This window comes from Equus asinus, chromosome 17 (genome assembly GCF_041296235.1).
Source record: "Equus asinus isolate D_3611 breed Donkey chromosome 17, EquAss-T2T_v2, whole genome shotgun sequence".
NCBI classification, from domain to species: domain Eukaryota; kingdom Metazoa; phylum Chordata; class Mammalia; order Perissodactyla; family Equidae; genus Equus; species Equus asinus.
Window position 1 is genome coordinate 5,051,353 of NC_091806.1, and position 22,978 is coordinate 5,074,330.

General features: G+C 35.1%; 1 long non-coding RNA gene across 1 annotated transcript in view; it reads right to left on the bottom strand.

The window, feature by feature from the left end:
* The window catches only part of LOC139040419 (uncharacterized), an 89,655-nt gene extending 67,077 nt beyond the window's left edge, over nucleotides 1–22,578 (bottom strand). Inside the window, exon 1 of the long non-coding RNA XR_011494971.1 lies at nucleotides 22,344–22,578. This is a non-coding gene — a long non-coding RNA (uncharacterized lncRNA). The remainder of the gene's footprint in view (nucleotides 1–22,343) is intronic.
* Between the last annotated feature and the right edge of the window lie 400 nt (nucleotides 22,579–22,978).

Consider the following 22,978-nt stretch of genomic DNA (forward strand, 5'->3'; position numbering starts at 1 on the left):
TCCAGCTTACGGAACAGGATCAGATATTGTACACAACATTTAATTTAATTAACTTGAATTTCATTCCTGCTTTTCATTAATTTTAACCTAAAGTATATCCTCATTCTACAAATCTCACTCTTAATAATATAAGAAACCTAAGATTTTTGCATTTTGTAATTAATCTTCTTCTTTTGGTAAATCTGTAAGTTTTCCAAAACTAAACTTTTAAAAAGGATCTTTATTAATAGAATTAAATCATCTGTCTTCTCAATCACTATTAATTGTATGTTCCAATATTTACACCCTTCTGTGTATAAGGCGCTTCGCTAAGACTTCAAAGTGCAGGGGCCGGCCCAGTGGCGCAGCAGTTAAGTTCGCACGTTCTGCTTCAGCGGCCCAGGGTTCACCAGTTCAGATCCCAGGTGTGGATGTGGCACCATGTGGCGAGCCGTGCTGTGGTGGGCGTCCCACATATAAAGTAGAGGAAGGTGGGCTCGGATGTTAGCTCAGGGCCAGGCTTCCTCAGCAAAAAGAGGTGGATTGGCAGCAGATGTTAGGTCAGGGCTAATTTTCCTCAAAAAAAAAAAAAGACTTCACAGTATATAGATAAGTTGAAAAAGAAAAAACTGCCTTCAGAAGCTTGCAAGCTAGGACAAAAAACAAGAAGCAAGAAAATATTGTAGTGTAATGTGGAGAACTAAGTAGATCACAAAAGAAACATAACAATGGTGGAGGTAAAAGATGAACAGAGACTTCCACTCTGATAACGCCATAGTAAAAAAAGTTTTCCCATTATTTTTCTCAAAATCACCCCAAAACAACAAGAGGAAAGAAAAATAGACACAAAGATATTAAGAAACAGTGAAACCATTAGTTACAAATGAGTGGAAATCTGCATGGACGGGTGGAAGCTGAGCAGCAGCTGCAAGTTGAAGTGAAGCAAAAGAAAGAAATGCTGCATTGTGGATTTCCGAGATAGCCAGGGCCATATCTATTAGAGAGGCAAATTTGTTTGAGATAGAAAACCTAAGTCCCTTGTTTGGAGGAAGAGGGACAAATGATTGTGCTGGAACGAGAATCTTACCTACACTAGGTTAAATTACAAGAATCGGGAATCATGGCTAATGAAGGAGTCACAAAGACACACCATATTTGAAGGAAGCTATATGTCCCCAGAGTGGCAAGGAAGACAAGAGATTATTGTATCTTGAATAAGCTCCAGTGGCTTATTTTCATTGGCTGGTGGAAGTAAAGTCTAAGAGTCTCCCCCTGGTTCATAGCCTCATCCTCAGGAACTCATTGTCCCTGCAAGATGTGAAAATGGTCCTGGCTCCTTCCCCTACGAGAATCCATTTCAAAGAATTGATCTGGGAAGAACAGTTACCCTTTGAAAATAAGTTGGAAAGAAGCAGCTAAAGATCATATAAAGACATTATGAATCAAATACAGATGAGACGTAAAAAACAAACGTCATGTAAGAGAACAATCCCCAGAAAAATGATTTATGAAACAAAGGACAATTAAAACTAATTGTTTGCCTTAAATAGAATTCAAAAAGAAGAAAGAAAGAAAAGAAACAAGAATACATAACAAAAATCTAAGAGCCTTTATAGAAGATGAAAATAGATCAGAAGGTTATCAGACCTGTGCTCCTGAGCTGTCGAGGCACAAAGATGTGAAAAAAATTTAAATTTTCATAGAAAAGGAAGGAAAGCAGAAAAGACACTAAGGATGATAAAGAATGTTGAAAACACATCAGGAAATATGGAAACCAGAAATGAAAATGGTATTAAAAAAATAAAAACTAAAAATATAAGAGAGGAAATAATAAATAGCTGGAAAGGACATCCAATATATACACAATCAATGTCCCTAAACAATAAAGTTTAAACAAGAAACACAACAAAAATTTTAAGATATAACTTTTATTTCTGAAATTTAAAACAAGTTGAATCTACATTTTAAGTATATCATATTTTAGGAAATGTTGATCCAGAATGACTAGCATTAAGTCATATACGAGAAAATAAATGACCATTCATAGGCAAATAAAAAACATTTTGGACAGCCAAGCAAAAAGATAAAGTCATTTGGGGCCGGCCCAGTGTTGCAGCTGTTAAGTTCGCGCTTTCCACTTCTTTACAGCCCGGGGTTTGCCGGTTCGGATCCCGGGTGCGGACGTGGCACTGCTTGGCACACCATGCTGTGGTGGACATCCCACATATAAAGTAGAGGAAGGTGGGGCATGGATGTTAGCTCAGGGCTAGCCTTCCTCAGCAAAAAAGAGGAGGACTGGCAGTAGTTAGCTCAGGGCTGATCTTTGTCAAAAAAAAAAAAAAAAAAAAAAAAGAGAGAGATAAAATGGTTTTACTGGGCAAACTTATAGAATGGCCTATGACTTTTGCAAAGCAATGCTGGACGCTAAAATATAGTGGGGAAATGCCTGATGAATCAATCCAGAAAGAAAATGAAAACAGAACAAAAGATATCCAAACTATCACTTACGTGTACTCAAAGGAAATTAGTGTCTATTTTTACGAACATTTTTGGTTTATAGAATTATCAGTATTACTTGTTGAATGCTGAAATAGATCAACTTTATAATAATACAAATTATTTGCATCCATCAGTGTATTTCAAGGCCTTCATAAGTGAGGTTTGTTTTTAACAGCTTTGTTGAGATATAATTGTTAAACAAGAAACTGCACATATTTAAATTACACAATTTGGTGAGTTTTGATATACTGATACACCTGTGAAACCATCACCACAATCAGGTTTTAAATATATCCATCCACTTCCTGAGGTTTCCTTCTGTCTTTTATTTCTTTGTTGTCATTTGTATGTTTGTTTTATTGAAGTAAGAACACTAAACATAATCTCTACTCTCTTAACAAATTTTCTTTTTATTTTTGAGGAAGATTAGCCCTGAGCTAACATCTGCTGCCAATCCTCCTCTTTTTGCTGAGGAAGACTGGCCCTGAGCTCACATCCGCGCCCATCTTCCTCTACTTTATATGTGGGACGCCTGCCACAGCATGGCTTGCCAAGTGGTGCCATGTCCGCACCCGGGATCCGAACCGTCGAACCCCGGGCCACCAAAGCGGAACGTACACACTTAAGTGCTGCGCCACCAGGCCGGCCCCAACAAATTTTTAAGTGCACAATACAGTATTGTTAACTATAGGGAAAGTGTGGTATAAAATGATCTCTAGAACTCATTCATCTTGCATAACTGACACATTCTTTTAAATGCCTAACAAGAAAGACTATTGTTTCCAAAGGCCATTCTTACATAATCTACTGGAATAAAACCAAGAAATAATTTTAAAGGCCAAACACCTTGCAATGAGAAATCATCTGCTCGTCTTCAAGAATTAGGCCAAAGCACACAAGCGGGTGACGGTTCCAGAACTGAATATAAGTGCTGTAAACTCTGACGAAGTAGAAATAATATAACTAACACAAGAAGGGAGAAAGGAAAGAAGGCTGAAAAACAGCAAAGTCTGCTGGCCTTATCTTTGATAGCTTCAGGCAAAAATATTTTAAACAAATTAAGAAATTGAGGTCGAAATATAGTTAGATTAAAAGTAAAAACAAAATGACATACTCAAATGAAATCAGGTGATAAGGAGAAAAATGAGAGAAGAAAAAGGACAATACTAATTCCACAGATTTTCATAATAGATATTTAATATATAGTTACTAAAGTAAAAGCTAAGAATATAATGTAAAGTTAGGATTTTCAAAATTAATTACCTGGTTAAGATGATTTTTTCTAAATATTAGAAGAAATATATACACATATAAGGACAGGTGAACTGATTAATGAAAGCAAATCAGCCCAGAAATAGAAACGGCCATATGTGGATACTTGCTTGATGGTAATGTTAGTTTTTCAATAAATTGTCCTTAGAAACTTGGATATTTATAGAGAGAAAAAAACTTGATTCTTACTTGACACTATGCACAAAAGACAATTGCAAGTGGATTCAAAAGCTAATGAGAAGGGGAAAAAATAAATCTACAAGAAAATAACACGGGAAAATATCTCCATGAATTTGGAACAGTTGAAGACATCTTAAACTGTGTGAAGAAAAGCTGGCCATTAAGAAAAAACTTGGCAATTTGGACAACATTAAATGTTTCTTTTTATAAAGAGACATGGTTAAGAGAGAAAAAACAAAGGATAGAACGAGATAAAATATTTACCACACATATAACCACAAAGGATCCATCCGGAATATATAAAGTCCTATAAATTACTAAGAAAAATACAGGAAGCGACTTCACTAGACAATTTTAAAAGACTATCAAATTGCTCATAATGAGAAGGTGCTTAACTTCGTTAGCAATGAAGGAAATGAACACTAAAACCACAGTGAGGTACTCCAACACAAACGCTAGCAAGTCACAAATTAAAGGTCTGATAATATCAAGTACAGTGACAAAGTGAAACAATTGTATCTCTCTCTGAAACTCATTTTGCATTATTTGCTAAAACTGAATATGAAAATAGTTAATGAAAGTATCAGGAAGCTTACTGCTAGAACCCAACAGAAAAGTGTGCACATGTTCACCAAGAGACCTGTACAAGAATCTCCAGATTTATATTAGCTTCAAAAGAGAAGCCTTCAAATATTCTTCAGGAATAAAATTAATAATATTTTTTAATGTAATATATTCATGCAGTGGAATATTTTAGAGCAATAACAATTAGCATGTAATTGCTACATGCAAAAACACTGATTTTTACTGTATACAAATCTAATGAAAATCTGCATTACAAAATATCAACACAAAGGCAAAGACATATTAAAAAATCAAAGGGAAATATCTGTAACTTACATCCCATGCCAAAAGAAAATATCCCTAATATGTAAAGAGCACCCATTAATTAGTTTAGAATTTACCGAAAGTCCAATAGAAAGATGGAAAAAGGGTATACTAGAACTTAAAAAATAGAGAATATAACCACTTTTTAAAGATGGGGAAAAACTCAATTGTACTTATAAAAGCATAAGGAGAATTCAAAATTAACTTGAGAATCTATGTTTTTTTCAAACTCGTATTAATTATATTGTGTTGATAATATGTGAAGAAACAGGCTGTCTTACATTGTTTGCAGGAGTGTAAATTATGATAAATCTCTAAAGAAGGAAATCTGGAAATATTTCTCAAAATTACAAGTGCGTATAACATTTGAAAGCAAATACGTTTTTAGAAAGTTACCTAAAGATATGTTCATATACATGTGGAGCCACACATCATAAATGTTATTCAATGCAGCATCACTTTGATGAGAAGCCTGGCCACTATTTAGATATTGATCAACAGGGAGATGCATAAATTAATTATGATGTATATAAACTATATAACCATACAAAAGAATGAGGAAGCTTTTTGTGTCGTAATATACAAATTTTTGCAGAAAAAATATTAACAAAAGCAAGGTACAGAATAGTAGGTATAGCACTCCATCAATTTTATGAAAAGCTTTTGGATTGTTGAAGGGCAAGGATGAAAGGAAGACTCATTTTTATATACTTTGAATTTTGAAAAAATATTATAGCATTTCCTATCTAAAGTTTTGGAAACTGCAATTAATGTTAATAGTTAAATCCACAGACATTGAAAGGATAACAAGAAACTATTATGAAAACCTTACAACGTAATATTTAGCAATTTATATGAGATGAACTGATTCCTGGAAAAATGCAAATTAACAAAAGAAATACACAAAAAAGTAGAAAATCTGAATATTCATATATCTAGAAAAGAAAGAAAATTTTTTAGCAAAATCTTTCCAACAAAAATATTTTCAGGCCCAGATGAATGTATTTGTGAATTCTATCAAAAAGAAATCAGGAAGAAATAATACCAATGTTCCATAACATCACACAAAAGAGTAAAAGAAGAAGACAACTATGATAAAATAGCTTGTATTGACTAATCCTTCTGCCAAAAATAGCCATAAACTGGGCCAGTCCCCGTGGCCTAGTAGTTAAGCACGGTGTGCTCCCTTGGGCGGCCCAGGTTCAGATCCCAGGTGCAGACCTACACCTCTCATCAGCGGCTGGGCTGGAGTGGCAACCTGAATAGGAAATAGAGGAAGATTGGCAGCAGACGTTAGCTCAGGGTGAATCTTCCTCAGCAAAAATCCCCCAAAGAAACCAAAAAAACCCCAACATAAAATGCAAACAGAATACACAGAAAGACACTGTCTGAAATCTTCAGAAAGGAATTAAAGCAGGCACACCTCATGGGGCTGCAGTTCCTGTGGGAAAGAAACACAAGGTAAAGAGTTCCACATGTACCCCAGCTCTTTCCCTGAGGCCGTTTGCCAGTTGAAAGTTTTGGAGAATAACATGCTAGAAGAAAGCACCAGGCTTATAAGCCTCAGGACTGAAGCCCAGAGATGCCAAGTTTTGAGTAGCAAAATCCTGGGAAGTGAGGGATCACAAAGGGGTAAGCCTCAAAATGTGTGCAGGTTCCTGTCGATCTTTGGCTAACTCCAAAGTTACTTATGCGTCAGGCAAAGCTCTTAACAGCCTACCGCAAAGAGAAATTGCTTGGCCAGAGAAATAAACAAGTATTTAGGCAGCTGTATTTTCTTGAGGAAAGAGATGTTGAATTTGGAACTCTTCCAGGGAGGAGTGACTAAGTCACCACTCCAGGCTTTACGTAAGATGACAGAAGTTCAAGCCTCTCTAAGGTGAAGTGGGTAGGTCATCAGTCTAGGCTTTCTGGTGGGACAACAGAAGTTTAAGCTCCTACAAGGTGCAGTGTTTAGATGATCACTATTCTGTGCTTTCAGGTGAGATGATTGTAGTATCTATCTATCTATCTATCTATCTATCTATCTATCTATCTATCTATCTATCCATTTATCTATCTACCTATCTAGAGAGAAAGAGAGCAAGATTTATGAGGAATTGGTTCACCTGATTATGGAAGCTGGGAAGTCCCAAAATCAGCCATTTCAAGCTAGAGACCCAAGAAAGTCAGTGGTGTAATTCAGTTCCAGTCTGAAGGTCAGAAAACCATGGGAGCTGATAGTGTAAATCCCATGGCTGAAGTGGAGATGAGATGTCCCAGCTCAATCAGTGGGGCAGGATAAAAAGGGATAAATTTCTCCTTTCTCCCCTTTTATTCCAGTCAGCCTTCAATGGATTGGATGATGCCCATCCACACAGGGCAATCTACTTTACTGAGTTCACCAATTCAAATGCTAATTTCATCCAGAAACACCATCATAGACACACCCAGAAATAATCTTTAATCTGGCTACCTCCTGGGCGGTCAACTTGATGTGTAAATTTAACCATTACAAGAGCAAAGGCAAAATTTAAATAGACTGATCATAATAAAACCTAAAATAAACCCTTGATGAAATCAAAGTGATCTCCTAGTTTCTGTCTGCTGGAAGAAAATGTAATCAATTTTAAAGTAAAAAAACATAATGCATCACCTCTAAGATTTTCATATAAAATTACAAAGTATGCTAAAAAAAAGCAAATAACTAAAAATGAAAAGAAAAGAAAATACAATGAAATAAACCCACAGATGATTTAAACATTGGACTTATCTTAGGTTGTTTAAAATAGTTATGATTAATATATTAAGAAAATATTAGAAAAAGTTGGCAGAATTCACTACACATCAGTAATGTATAATTTTAAAAGACAGGTGGGAATCCTAGAAATGACAAGCGCCATAGCTGAAAACAGAAATCAAAAGATGAGTTTAATAGACAATTAGACATGACAGAAAAAGTATTAATAAACTGACTGGATTATAGTGATCAGAGAGGTAAATGATAGGAGATAATACTGGACAGGTGGATTAGAACAGGCTATGACTCTTTGCTGTGATTTAGAAAGGCAAATTCCGCAGAAAGTTGTAAAAGTAAAATCAATTAATACTAAATATAAACAAACTATTAAAACTATTAATATTACAAAAAATGAAAGAAATATAATTGGTTGGAGACATCAAGGTACAACATTTGAGATGAAACTTCAATCGTAAAAAAAAGTCAGGAGGTAGAAATGTGGTACCCAGGAATGCAACTTTAACACAAGTGAGCAAGAAGTAAAGAAATGAAACAGAAGTCTACCCTGAAGTAGCCTCTAGAAAATAAAAGGGGTTACGGTGTCGGAACTACAAGGGTGGCAGAGAAAGAAATTTGGAGAAGATGAATTTGTAAGGTATAGCAAATTATAAACAAAAAAAATTATGGATAATAATGAAAAGAATGGAGTTTTCTCTAGAATGGGTGATGGATAGTTTCACGACTCCAGCACTGAAAATGAGGATGTCAAGTTGAGGAACTGGTTAACGATGGACGATGATGAGTTAATTATGGACAGGCTGAACTTAAAGTGTCAGTGGAATGGCCAGAGAGGTGGAAGTAGTGTTGGAGGAGGTCTTCTAGAGGACATGACCTCCAGTTGACCCAAGAACTGGACCTGGGCCATTAAAGGCAACCTATCCCTAACCTTGTCCTTGGAATGTATGCTCCACCCACTGTTCCCATGCTAGGAACCACTTCAAGGATACAGCCTTGACACAGTAATGTGTTATTGAGACCATTTGGACTGAATCCCTTTGAGGCCACTATACAAACTCTGAAGATTCTGGCTGGTGGGCGTGGAGATCTTCTTCTCTCGCAGAACCCCCAGGACTAGCCTCATTTGGAAGTTCCCTTGTCTATTAAAACTGCTGCCTGCCAATCGGGAGCGGCCTGCCTCATTCTTCAGTCTCTCCTTGCCCCCATATACGGGGGCTAGTTTTGAATTTCACCTGGGGAACTCTCAAGTTTGTGAACCAACAAGTAGGCAGTTCATTAGAAGCGGGGAGGTGGAATTAAGATTTTCATCCTCATCTTAGTGGTTTAGAAAATATCCACTTAAGGTAACGGTTGAAGAAGAGGAAATGAAATTTCTGAGGAAAAGCATAGCCCAAGAGAAAAGTTTGGGAATTATAAGAATACAGATGGCTTTGGAGAGAGCCTTTTCACAATAACAGTGAGGGCAGGAGTCAGAAACAAGGACTTAAGGCAATGTAAAAATTCATTAAGAGGGAAATGAAATATAAGTAAACCATTCTTTGAAGAATGTCAGTGGCAAAAAAAAAAAAGAGTCAGAAATAGGACAGTATTTGAAATGGGCAAGTGAGAAAAAACATTCCTTTCTGATTAGATTTGAGAGTAGAAAGATAAAAGCTAATGTATAATACAGAAGAAAAGATTTGAAGAAGCAAAGTAAATAATCAATAGCAAATGACATAAATGGTATATTGAATCATAAGTGTAGATGTTTACGTAAGTGTGGACATAGTTTGGGAGAAAAACAAAGGAGATGTGAAATGCTAAGAAAAGGAACATTTTTCCCCTTTTGGAGAGAATCACCATGGACTTTTAATCAGCTCTTTAAAGCTGATGTTGATATTATCTATTCAGAGCAAGAGAGGTTAGACAGGGAGCAAGAGGAGAGAGGAGATGCTTTGGAACACAGCTTTAATTAATTTGATAGGGAAGTAACAAGGACTGAACAAAAGAATTTAAAACTCCTAGAAGAAAACACCGGGGAAAACCTCATGACATTGGTCTAGGCAATGATTTCTTGGATGTGACACCAAAAGCACAAGCAACAAAAGCAAAAGTAGACGAGAGGAACTTCATCAAATTAAAAAGATTTTGCCCATTTTTTAATTACTTTTTAGTCAATTTATAATTACTTGTCTCTTAGTCTTAAAAATTCTTATGTTTCAAGTCTATTTTTTTTCAATTCATTGCCTGTGATGTCTCGCCCTAGAATAGCTTCTTATCTTGGTTCAAAACTTGACTATTATCTTAATTTTAATATCTGAGGTCACAAAAGAGTTGTGCTTCATCTTTATTCGAATTTGTTAGACATGAATTTCTCCCTCAAAATTTTCTTTCATGTATTTTAATACTAATCTGCTTTTATTTTGCAAGCCACTCATTCTTTGAAATTGATTCTTGGACAGCACTCTTAATATGATTAATTTTATCAAGCTATTCCAGGCCTTACCAGAATATGATTAAAATTGTGATCATGAAGGATAATAATAATAATAACAACTAAATTTCTCTTTCATCCCAATGACTTCAACAACTTCAGGAACTTAGACAAAGTCACATATATACCATTTATTTCTGTGTATTTTCCCTCTGGGTGCTTTTTACTAGGAAATAGTCTATCGTGTTTAACATTACAATTTGCTTCACTTAAAAGTTGCCTGATGAATTCATTCTCATGGATGCCAATAATGTCCATAAAAGGGGGGTTCCTAACTGAGGATATTATCACAGTACTACTAAGACCAAAACAAAATTCAATGTGACAAAACTTTGAATAATTTCATGGCTATTTAAGAATACATCCACAAATAATTTGATATGCTTCATTTCAAATTATCCATCTTTGAATGTAAAACTGACTAGTGGTTCTTCAAATGAATAGAATGTTGCATAATGGGCACCATATAATTTCTGAGGCTAGATCAAGGAATTAATGCTTCCATCTTCGTCTCTTGGATCACTCTATCGAACAAGAAGCCAGCATACTGTGAGGGCACATTTGTAGCCCTGTGGAGAAGTTCATGTGTGAAGCCCACGTAGAAAGGAGCCAACTTGCCAGTCTCATGAGTGAGTCAACTTGGAAATAGATGTTCCAGCCTTAGTCATACCTTCAGATGATTTCAGCCCCCCAAACTTCCAGTCTTTGACTGAGGCCCCAGACATCACATAGCAGAGACAAGCCATCCCCACCGTGTCCACTTGGAATTACTGATCAATAGACAAGAAATAGTATTGTTGTTTTAAAGCACTAATTTTGTTTTAAGGCACTAATTTGTTATGCAATAATAGACAACGAATACAAAATGTATGTGGATTTTTTTGTATGTGTGTAAGGAAGATTGTCACTGAGCTACCATCTGTGCCAATCTTCCTCTCTTTTACGTGGGATGCTACCACAGCGTGGCTTGACGAGTGGTGCTACGTCTGTGCCCGGGATCCAAACCTGCAAACTCTGGACCACCGAAATGGAGTGCATGAACTTAACCATTACGTCGCTACCAGGCTGGACTCCAGATTTCTTTTTAAAAGTATGTCATCAGGCTTATACTATGAGCTTATACTCCTTATTTTATAACACAATGCCCTACCAATTTTAAAATAAGGGAGTAATTTTATTACACTTACCTACAGGTTATTTTGTAATTTTTCATATATATTTTGCCCAAGCCCATAAACGATCACCAATGAAGTATCACATTCTTTAAGCAATTTTTGGAAGAATAAATACCATTTCCTTTAGTAATTGGGATATGGATGCTTCATTTTTTAACTAGAGCATATAAATGTCTTAAAGCCTAGCTATTGGAAAATTACAGACCACAAATATGTAAATATGTACATGCTGCAGGGTTATGCAAAAAACCCAAAACATATTAATTAAGTAGATGATTATTTATAATTAAAAAGTCAGCAAATGGAAATCAAGACCATGTCAAGATATCACCGATAACTCGTTACTAAGAAAGCGTTCTTGTGTCATACATAATCTCTGCCCATCTGCCCGTAATCATGTGCTGACTCAGTAAGTGGCTGCATTAGAGCCTTGAGAACTTGAATAATATGCATGTAATTTTGGAATACTAAGTATTAGTGGCCTTTGATAATTTACTTAGTAAATTATGAGTAATAAGTCCTTAGCTATATGCAAAAATGAAAATCAATTCAATTTTCTGTCATTTGCCAGTTAAAAACATACTTGCATCTTTAAGGGACTTTCTGGCCAATGGGTGAGGATTTTCAGAGTCCACATGCAGCAGGACTTGGAAATCATGATCCCATAGAAATTAGACCTTGTCCTTGGTCAGGATGAGGAAGATACTCACCATCTTGTTTTCAATTTTCTCCTTTCTCTTTTTTATCCTAAGCACTATCCAGCACCAAATACATCTTCTCTCCCTGAGTAAGTGAATATTTTACAGAGAAAACTTCCAATTCCTGCATGAGTAATCTCAGTTGACACTTACCTGGTCACACTGCTTCATGATTAGTATTTCAAGAAAAAAAGAAAATTCTACCATATGTGACAACATGGATGAAACTTGAAGACTTCATGCTTAGTGAAATAAGCCAGTCACAGAATGACAAATACTCCATGATTCCACCTATATGAGGTACCAGAAATAGTCAACGTAATAGAATCAAAGGTGGGATGGTGGTTGCCAGGGGCTGGTGGTAGAGAGAAATGGGGAATTAATAATCAAACGGCATAAAGTTTCAGCTAAGCAAGATGAGCACATTCTAGACATTTTCTGTAGAACATTGTACCTATAGTCAGCAATAATATATTGTACACTTAAAAATTTTTTAAGAGGGTGAAAAAATGGCACTGCTATTTCCAGTGCTCAAGTCTATGGATTATAATAAACTGAGGAAGTTTAAAACCTAAGATAAAAAGTTCAAGTCCAGTCAAACCCAATAAAAGGTTTATTAAGTTTAAAGTGTGAAACCTCACAATGGGAAAAATTTGGTTGTTTCAGAACTCCTTTTATCCAATGATTGCTTGTATCAGCTTAGTTTTTACATTTAATCTTTTCTTTTACTCAGTGTTATACACTGCAGTGCATTTCAAAATTTATCGTCTTATAAGTTTAATTGTACCATTCCTTTTATAATAGTTTTCATCTACAATTCCCACACACCAAATAATATTATAGTACATATGCATATTTTTGCATATCTCTTCTTGTTTTCTGTGGTTATGTAAGGGGAAATGATTGGTCATGGAGTAATATATTGTTAAAGGATTTTCAAGCATACTACTGAATTACCAGAATCCTCTATGTTGTAAGAGTTGAAACAATCTCTAGAAATATGGGCAGAACATTAAAAGCTACATTTTCTTTCTATGTGTACTCACCTAAATTTAGATATAGTCTCTCCAGGACTTTTTACTCAAGTGCTAAGGAGCAATTTTTATCAGGTTGGCATTTAGGTCAAAAGTAAAAACAACTTTTAAAATGTACTGATAGAGTAACAGTGAAATCATCACTTAAAAATGAATTTATTTTCTGAAATGCAATTCACGATTCTGATTCATTTACATTTACTTCATCAAATTGTTTTGCAGGAAACATTTGATGTCTTACAAGACTTTTTACATCCTGGAAAATAAGACATGTTCTTTCAATGGGAATAAACTCATGCCACCTAAAACACTATATGCAATTTACAACTAAAACAACAAATCTTCAAGGGATCCTGATTATAGAGTAATACTTGATTCCATTTCTAAATAAAAGAGTCTATATGGTACAAAGCAAGTTGTTTGATAAAAGTAGCAATTTATTTATGAAGAAGATTGTGGAAGGCTCATCATCATCTTCCCATTCTCAGTTGATGGGATAAAATTGACTTTTAAAGCTTAATTTTTGGACTCACTTATCAACACCCATTTTGAGTATGTTCATTCTATTGATACCTGGTGTATACTAGAAACACTAGTGTGTTAGACTTACTCTTATACCTATGGATTTTTCTTGTTTCTTGCTCGTATACATAAACTGCACTTTTTCAAGAGTCAACTCTTCATGTCTCAGTGTTGCTGTTTGTTTTCAATATTTATCTATATACCAGCATTATTAATTTGGCCAAGTTGGCTTTAAATGCCTGACTCTGCTGAATGTCTAGAAGGGTCTTGATAATTTCTCTGCTTACTATGGGTAAAGAATTGGGGGATGAAGGGGCCTCTTCCTTGCAATAAGCCATGACCTCCTGAAACTGAGTTATTTACTGTTTCCCTCAATGACTTCTTTCAGTGAGCTACTTAAGTTGAATCCCCACGTTTAATGATAGACTCTAATTGAGAAATGCAGATAGGATTAAATAATTAAATCTTTTGCATATCAGGAGAAGACATTTGTAGGAAACGATTATTTATTTTTAGGGATTTTATTGATAGACATGACCTTGTTGTATTTGAAATTTAGGAAGTTTACTCCAACTTCAATGAGGCATATGAATTTTTCCATCTATTCAGCGAGCAAATATTTTAGTGCCTACTCTGTGCAAGTACTGAAACAATAGGGTTTTAATATGTTAGACGGAATCTTTTAGTTCTAATCTTAGAGAAGACATTAAATTTTTGTATTTATTCATTCCTTCTTCATGCATTCATTCAGTTTGTACTCAGTGTCAAGATTTGTGATAGGTCTTGGGGAAAAAGCAGTAACTATGATGTGATGTTGACGTCACTGAACTTATGATTAACTTTCTCTTATAGACAAGACTGGGTTAAATGTCCTTTAATGTGATCCCATAATACTTCATATTTAACTATTTAGTAGAAATTATCATCCTCTATTTTAATTGTACGCACCAAGAGGTAGTTGTAGTGCATTATTGACAATATTAACAGTAATAAAAATATGTATTGAGCAGCTGATTTTAGATTTATCATATTAATAATTTAACATTTTTTTAAATCATTCATCATTATATCCCTAGAAAGTAGTCTTTCAGTGAATAAAGTAGGTATATCATTTTACTTAGAAGTCTATTTTAATAGTCTGGGAGAGGAAGCCAGAGGACCTGGATTAAGATGGCGTCAAGGTTTAGGTAGAATTGAGAGGACATGAGACCAATTTAATGTGGAATGAGGAAAGAGATGATGTCAAGAACAAATCACAGATTTCTGGTTTGGACAACTAGATAGTGGCTTTCCTATTACTAATAGAGAGATATTGGAACAAGACCCTATGCAATAAAGGCGCTCAATCTTGGACTTGTTAAGTTTGAGCTTTGTGTAAGACAACCAGGTGGAGGAGGTGAGCAGACATTTGGATATTCAGTTCTGAAAATCAGAGAAAAACTCTGGCTCAAGATGAAAGAATTTTAGAATCATAAGCATATGGAATATGCAATTGTGTAAAATATCAACATTGATCAGACAATAAAATTATTTAACTTATGTGAACTTAAATATGTTTATCCAAAATCAGAGTTAGAGAGATAATATTTTAAATATTTCAAATGTTCCAGAGATAATGTGACATAGGAGACATAACTGTGATATTCAGTATCAGTATTTTCATAATTTTTCTTCACTAGTATTTTGCTCTGAGGAGTTATTCTATTTTTGAATATTGAATTTGTTCAACACGATCCCTTAATGGAAGAAAAACACTTCATTTTATGTTTAAAAGAAGAGCAATACTGAAAGTGACCCTGGCTCTGGGATAAAGAGCAGATAGGATGTCAGTCTCCAATGTGACTTTTCCTGGAAGACTTCCAAGGAGAATTTATATCAGACCCAATTTTCAATGCACTCTATATTTTAAGTTTATTGAGAGTAAATTTGATCATAAAGAGTAAATTGTCACTTTTACTTTGTGACAAACATCAAGAGAAGGATCTTGAAACTTTTTTACTAGAGAAAATAATCGGACTCAATGGGAAATATTCAAGAAGAGAGTACAAGCTAAAATATACATGCAAAAAAATATTTTTTTTTCTCCCAGTGATTCCTATTGACTCTTCTTTGAAATGTATGCAAAATCTGACAGCTTAACCTCACGTGATGTTACAACCTTGCTCAGGCCACCACCACCTGTCTTCTGAATTATTGAAATTCCCTCTTAAATGCTTTCCTTGCTTCTTCTCTTGTTTCCCCACAGCCTAGTCTCCACTAGGAGACTAGTAGCCAGGATGATCCACCGAAAATGTAAATCAGAAAATGCTCCAAACCCTCCGAAAGCTATTCATTATAAAAGCTGGAATTTCTCTAGTCTCTATCAGGCCGTTCACCGTACAGCCTATGGTTACCACACTCTCTTTATCTCCTGCTGACTTCCTTGTTGTTACTATTGCTCCACTGTAATGGATTTATTACCATTCTTCAAACATATCAGTGAGCTGTAGACTGAAGGCCTTTGAGTTTGCTCTGCTTCCTGTTTGGAGAGACCTTTTCCAAGATATGTCCGTGTCCCATTACCTACCCTCCTTTCTTGTTTTATATTTCTCTAGAGCACTTATCATGATCTAACATGATGTGTAACGTATTTTCTACTTATTTTGACAGTTTTAATCACAGACCATAAAATTCACCCATTTAAAGCATACAGTTCATTGTGTATTGGTATTTTTGCAGATCACCACAATGTAGTTTTACAATGTTCTCTTTATATCAAAATGAAACCCTTTACACACCAGCAGTCACTCGCATTCTCCTCTCCCCAGTGCTGGGCAGTCATTAATCTACTTTGGGTTTACCTGTTCTGGATACATGATACAAATAGAATCACACAAAACATTTGTGACTGACTTCTTTCACTTAACATGAGCTTTCTAATGCTTGTTCATTCATGTTGTAGCATGTATGAGTACTTCACTACTTTTTATTTCTGAATTATATTCCATTGTATGCATATAGTACATTTTGTTTATCTGCCCGTCAGTTGATGGTTCGTCATTTGGGTTGTATCCACTTTTTGGTATGATGAATAATGCTGCTATAACACTGGTGTACAAGGTTTTGAGTGGACATCATAATATGTATTTTACTTATGTATTTATCTATTACTTGCCTGCATCAGTAAGAACATGAGCTTCATGAGAACAGATTTTTAACAGTATTATTCATATTTTAAACCCCAATGATAAGAAAACCATCTATTTCTAATTTCTTGAGGAATCTGCGTACTGTTTCCTATAGCGACTTCAACAATTTACATTGCCACTAACAGTGCACAAGAGTACCCTTTGCTCCACATCCTTGGTAAGACTTGGTATTTGCTGTCTTTTGATAATAGCCCTTTTGACAGGTGTGAGATGATATCTCGCTCTAGTTTTGATTTGCATTTCCCTGATGATTAGAGATGTTGAGCATCTTTTCGTGTGTCTGATGACCATCTGTTGGTCTTTTATTGGAAAAATGTCTATTCAGGTCTTCTCATTTTTAGTCAAATGGTTTGTTTTTTTGATGTTGAGTTGTATAACTTCTTTACATATTTTGGATATTAACCCCTTATTGGATATATCATTTACAAATATCTTCTCCCATTGAGTAGGTTGCCTTTTCATTTTGTTGATGGTTTCCTTCACTGTGCAAATCTTTTTAGTTTTATGTAGTCCCATTTGTTTATTTTCACTTTTGTTGCCCTTGCCTGAGGAGACATATCCAATAATATATTCTAAGACCAATGTAAAAGAGTTTATGCCCATGTTTTCTTCTAGGAGTTTTATGGTTTAAAGTCTTACACTTAAATCTTTAATCCATTTTGAGTTTATTTTTATATGGTGTAAGAAAGTGATCCAGTTTCATTCTTTTGCATGTAGCTGTCCAGTTTTCCTAACACCATTTATTGAAGAGATTGTCTTTTCCCCATTGTATGTTCTTGCTTCTTTTGTCATAGATCAATTGATCATATAAGTGTAGGTTTATTTCTGGGCTCTCTTCTGTTCCGCTGATCTATGTGTCTGTTCTTGTGCACAAATCACACTGTTTTGATCATTATAGCTTTCAGGTATAGTTTGAAATCAGAGGGAGATAAATCTGGCTTTGTTTTTCTGTCTCAAGATTGTTTTGGCTATTTGGGGCATTTGTGGTTCTATACAAATTTTAGTGTTATTTGTTTTAGTTCTGTGGAAAACGTCAATGGAATTTTAATAAGATTGCATTGAGTTTGTAGATTGCTTTTAGTAGTATGGGCATTTTGAAAATATTAACTCTTCCAATCTATGAGCGTGATATATCTTTCCATTTATTTGTGTTGTCTTCAATTTCTTTCATCAGTGTCATAGTTTTCAGAGTACAGATAGTTCACCTCTTTGGTTAAGCTTATTCTTATATATTTTATTCTTTATGACCCAATGGTAAGTGGGATAGTTTTCTTAATTTCTCTTTCTGATAGTTCATTGTCAGTGCAAAGAAACACAATGGATTTCTGTATATTGATTTTGTGTCCTGTAACTTTACTGAATTCATTTATTGGTTCTAACCTTTTGGTAGAGTCTTTAGAATTTTAGAAATAGTATCATGGCATCTGCAATTAGTGACGGTTTTACTTCTTCCTTTTCCAATTTGGATGGCTTTTCTTCCTTTCTTTTTCTTCGGCGTCATCTCAAATCACATTTCCGTTTCCCATAATAAATGGCATGAGGTTTATTGAAGAAGGCATGTGGTATACATGATTTCACTGAAGCTAATTTCTCTGCCTGATGATGTACACCTTCCATCAAAGTTTAAATTGCGAATTCATGTAAATTAACATGTTTCTAGAAATCCTTCCATGACCCTCAAATCAAAGTCTGATTCGGACGTCGCTCTTATTTTCATCCCATAGCATGTTATTTAGTCTTCTATTGTGCACACGTCATATTTTGTTGTGCTTTATTTTCACCTTATCTTGCTTAGTAGACTATAAATCCATTGAGAACTGATACTGTACATTATTCAAGCTGGTATCACAGATGCCTAACATGATACGTATCACACTGTAGGCACAGAAAATATAATTGCTTGTTAGATAAAATTACTGTGGATTTGTACAGAGATTGAGAAATCCTCAGGTACTCTGGAGACAAGTGCTTTAGCTTCACCATGACTGGATAGTAAGGTGAAGACTGGAAAAGAATACTTCATCTGATTTCTGCCCTAGGAATTAAAAGATGGGTTTAAGTGTAACTGATGGAGAAGATGGTAGCAAAATACTATGTTTCCTTGCCAGATGTTAACAATGTGCATGCTGTAAATTAAGGCACTTTTTGTTTGATATCTTATTTTTGAAAATAGTAGTGTTTGTTCAAATATGTTGGTGACTTCCTAAGTCTGAAGAGATTCACAGCAATTTCATTTCAAAAAGCCCTGGACAGTATATGCTGAAATAGAAACTGTTGAAGCAATCTAGCGGCATGAAGCAGGAGATAAAGTACTCTGAAAATTGCATGGAATGTCATTATCAAACTGCAGTATTGTTCTTATGGAGAGTAACAGAGTGTGTCTATTTATAGAAAACCCATATGGACTGTGTATAAATGAAAAGCATTCAATATATATAAAGTATTGTGAAGAAGTTAATGAGGCGAATGTTCATTTAAACACTCTCCTGATTGACATCTAAAGTTACCTCTTTGTGTGTGTGTGTGTGTGTGTGTGTGTAATTACAAATATCTCCATGTGTGAACAATTAAATTTTTCCAATTTTTTCTCAAATTTTTATTTCTTATATTATTGCTTAAAGTCCTGTGTGTAATTCTATGAGGAGGAAAGCAATATAAATATTAAAATCCCACTCTGAAGTTCAGATTTCAAGTCTCACCACTTGTTACCATGAACAGGGGCACATTACTGAATTTATCTTTGCTACGCTTCTCTCATCTGTAACTTGGAGATAATAATAATAACCATACCATAGGATCATTTTAAGTATTAAATGAGTTAAAATACACAAAGACTTTAGAAGTGTAACCAGACATTTTTTTATAAGTGAGTCACTTAATGCTAGTTATTGTTTAGGCTCATAACCATTCTTAATTCAATATTTTCTGGTGCACGTTGTTGTGAGCAAGTCCACTAAACCATGTGATTATTTCTGATTAAAAAGGAAACATAGCTGCATTATTAATGATTTCATGCATACTAATTCCACAATTAAATTAGTTAGACCTATAATTATGAAGCAAACCTGCTTTATAAATACTGGGATATTTATTTGTATACAGCTACAGAGTGGGATCAACATACAGCAAAGATCTCAAAACTGGATCTTTGGGTCTGGGTCTTCTTCAGAAGGACATCAAGGATTGCCCTTGTTCTCTCTCAGTCTCCCTCCCTCTGTGTGCATGTTGAGAATGTCTGTGTGTCTTGCACACATGCATGTGTGCATGATAGGTAAAGGGGAGAGCTACATGCTAAGGGATCATCAGGTCAAAATGGAGAAGCTCTGTATTTAACTGTTTTACAAATTCTTTCTATGTTAGATTTCATTTGGCCAAGTCCTTCCTTTATTTTATTTTTATTTTTTAAGTTTTTTCAGTGTTATTGAGGTATAATTGACAAATACAATTGAATATATTTAAAGTGTATGGTACAATCATCTGACATATGTATAATTTGTGAAACCATTACCATGAGCAGGTTAATTAACACATCTATCTCTATGCATAGTTACCTTTGTGTGTGTGGCAAATACACCTAAGGTCTACTTTCTTAGCAAATTTGAAGTACACAACACAGTATTATTAACTACAATTACCATGCTGTACATTAGATGCTCTGAATTTATTCGCCGTATAACTGAAGGCTTGTATCCTTTGACTAGCCCCTGCAAACCATCGTTGTACACTCTGTTCAGTTGATTTCAGTGACTAGTTTTAATGTCCATAGAAAATTCTTTCATGAAATGCAGCAGACAACATTCTTATTTATTTTACATGTTCTGTGTCCAGAATAGTCCTAGATAAACTTTCACATTAAAGAAAACTTACTTGATAAAGTCAAATCTATTTGATATTTGAGCCCAGGAGATGGAGCACTGACAAGCATAAATGTATGGAGAGAAACACTTCACACTTTCACAGTACAATAAATCCCTTCTGTTGACTAAGCGTAAATTTACCTGAAGTTCCACTTTCATTCTGTATTCTGTGTATCTTTCAATAAAATATTTTCTAATAATCTATCACTTCTTTTAGACGTATACAAAACAATGTGTTGGCTCATAGAAGAGTTACTGGTTTGCGACTCTTTTGATTTCACTCCACTTGCTTTGATCACGATGGAAATTTTCCATGATTTTTCTGCCTACTCTCTTACTGTTTGAAAGACTCGCTGTAAAGAAGCATCCCATTAGGAAGTCCACAATTTGCACTTCCAGCGTGTGTCTATAGTTGTGAGGAATTTTTACTAGTCACATGCCAAAAAGAAAAAAGAAAATCCTTTGTTTCGTACATTTCCGAATAGCAGTTTGACTTAATCAGATTTTCCCTTCTGTTTTGATTTTGTGATTTTGTGTAGAAATCTTGATTTCAATGTTAGCATTAAGGACTTGAAGCCAAATTGTTTTTTCCGCAAGTTGCCAAAAGAACCAGTCAACAGAGTAAATGTAGACAGAGCATCGTTGATTTTGACTGGATGTATAACATCTGTTACACGGGACTCTGTTCCAGGGCAATTACAAAGTAAAGAGCAGCTCAGCCAAAAATATTGTGACAGTGACTCCTTAGCTCAAGACAGAATTCATGCTCACGTGTAAAAATGTGAATTTGGCTGAAGGATGCCAGACCATCCACCTGAAATCTGAATGTCATCATCATCATCCAGGATATGTTCATCAGTTCCCTGATAGTCTAAAAATTTGTCAGATATTGAGAAAGGACAGAAAGAAAAATGTAGTTACCAGCCTTTTTGGGGATTAGAACACAATCAAATCTCCTATCTATGATTTGTGAGGACATCTATAAGTTATGTGAAACAAACAAAAAACCCTTAACAGCATCAATAAATAAGATCAATAATGTAAAGCACAAGAAAGGAGAGATAGTTCTGTGGAAAAAAGAAAAAGAAGGAATAAATGGCGAGACTATTTCCTATGAAGAAATCCTCCACAATTTTTCAGGATTTTCCCAAACTTCACTCATCTTATAATCAAAGGATCCATCATTTGTCATAACAGGCACCAAATAGAAATAATTTAAGTATGGGTAAGAGTTGAATTACTTTGCACATTTAAGTGTGCCTCCTATGTGAATTATAATTATAATTTTAACAGTATTCTATCCTCAAACTTAGAACAATTTTCTCATGTTTATCTACTAATTGGAATTAATATAGCACTACTACTATACTGTACTACATAATCTCTCACCTTTAAACATTTCTTGGGCAGCTGTGTTGATTCTGATTTCTCCCTCATCTCAAATTGGTAAGTACATATTCTCAGGAGTTTGTCAGGCATCTTTGCAAATCACTGCTTGCTTTTGATAAGAAGCTATACATCTCTGTGGAGAATTATTTTGGTTGGTCTGTAATTAATTACTATTTATTTATGCCTTAATTTCCCATGCTTTTCATAACAACTTCATAGAAATATCAGTAATCAAAACTCATGCAGCATGTGGAGCCGCGTTCCAGTTTGGCTAAGGTTCAACGTTTACATGTCATAATAAATAGCGCTGCCAGATTGTTACCAGCCTGCAAGGTATACTTTTAGATTCTTCATCCAAGGAGATTTTTAAAACAAAATTGAACAGCTTCTAGGCACATTCATCAGTGTTTTCCCACAAAGCTATGCGAAGTACAAAGAAAAAGGGAACTGACCTTTTAGCTCTGGGCAACTTGCGGTTATCAGTAGAATATAATGTGAAGCTTGATGTCCCCGTCAACTTATCACTGTCCCTCTGCCTGCTGTTGTAGTACCATAAAGGGCTAGCGAGGCAGCAGTAAAAAGTACAGCCCTGGATAATACAGGAAAATATACTGTTCTCTTTATGTTTGTTAACAGGGCATGACAGTTGTTCCCAAACTGCCGGGAAGCCGTTGTGCCTTACTCCTCTGGAGTGTGACAGCTGATGCAATGAAGGACACAGTTACTTAGCTATTGCAAGCAAGGCATTTCCCCCACCCTTGAGACACCAAATGCTGGGAGCACTCCTGGGCTTTGGAAAGCCCTATAGGGATTTTCTTAGGCAGGCAAACAAAGTGGCTTAATTTAACCCCATTTATTTAAAGTAGGTCCAAAGATGGATTACTCCATTTGGATTTGGAAAAGAGATTATGTTTTAGGAGCTGTAATTGCCCTATTAAATGATGCAAAACAGGAGTTCATTGCATATAATAACAGGAAGCATGAATATTAATCAAAACAACATTCTGTAATTAATACAACTTTATAGACATTTGTGGTTTCCCAACCCTTGTTAAATTCTCTCATTTAGTTCTGTAACTGCCATAAT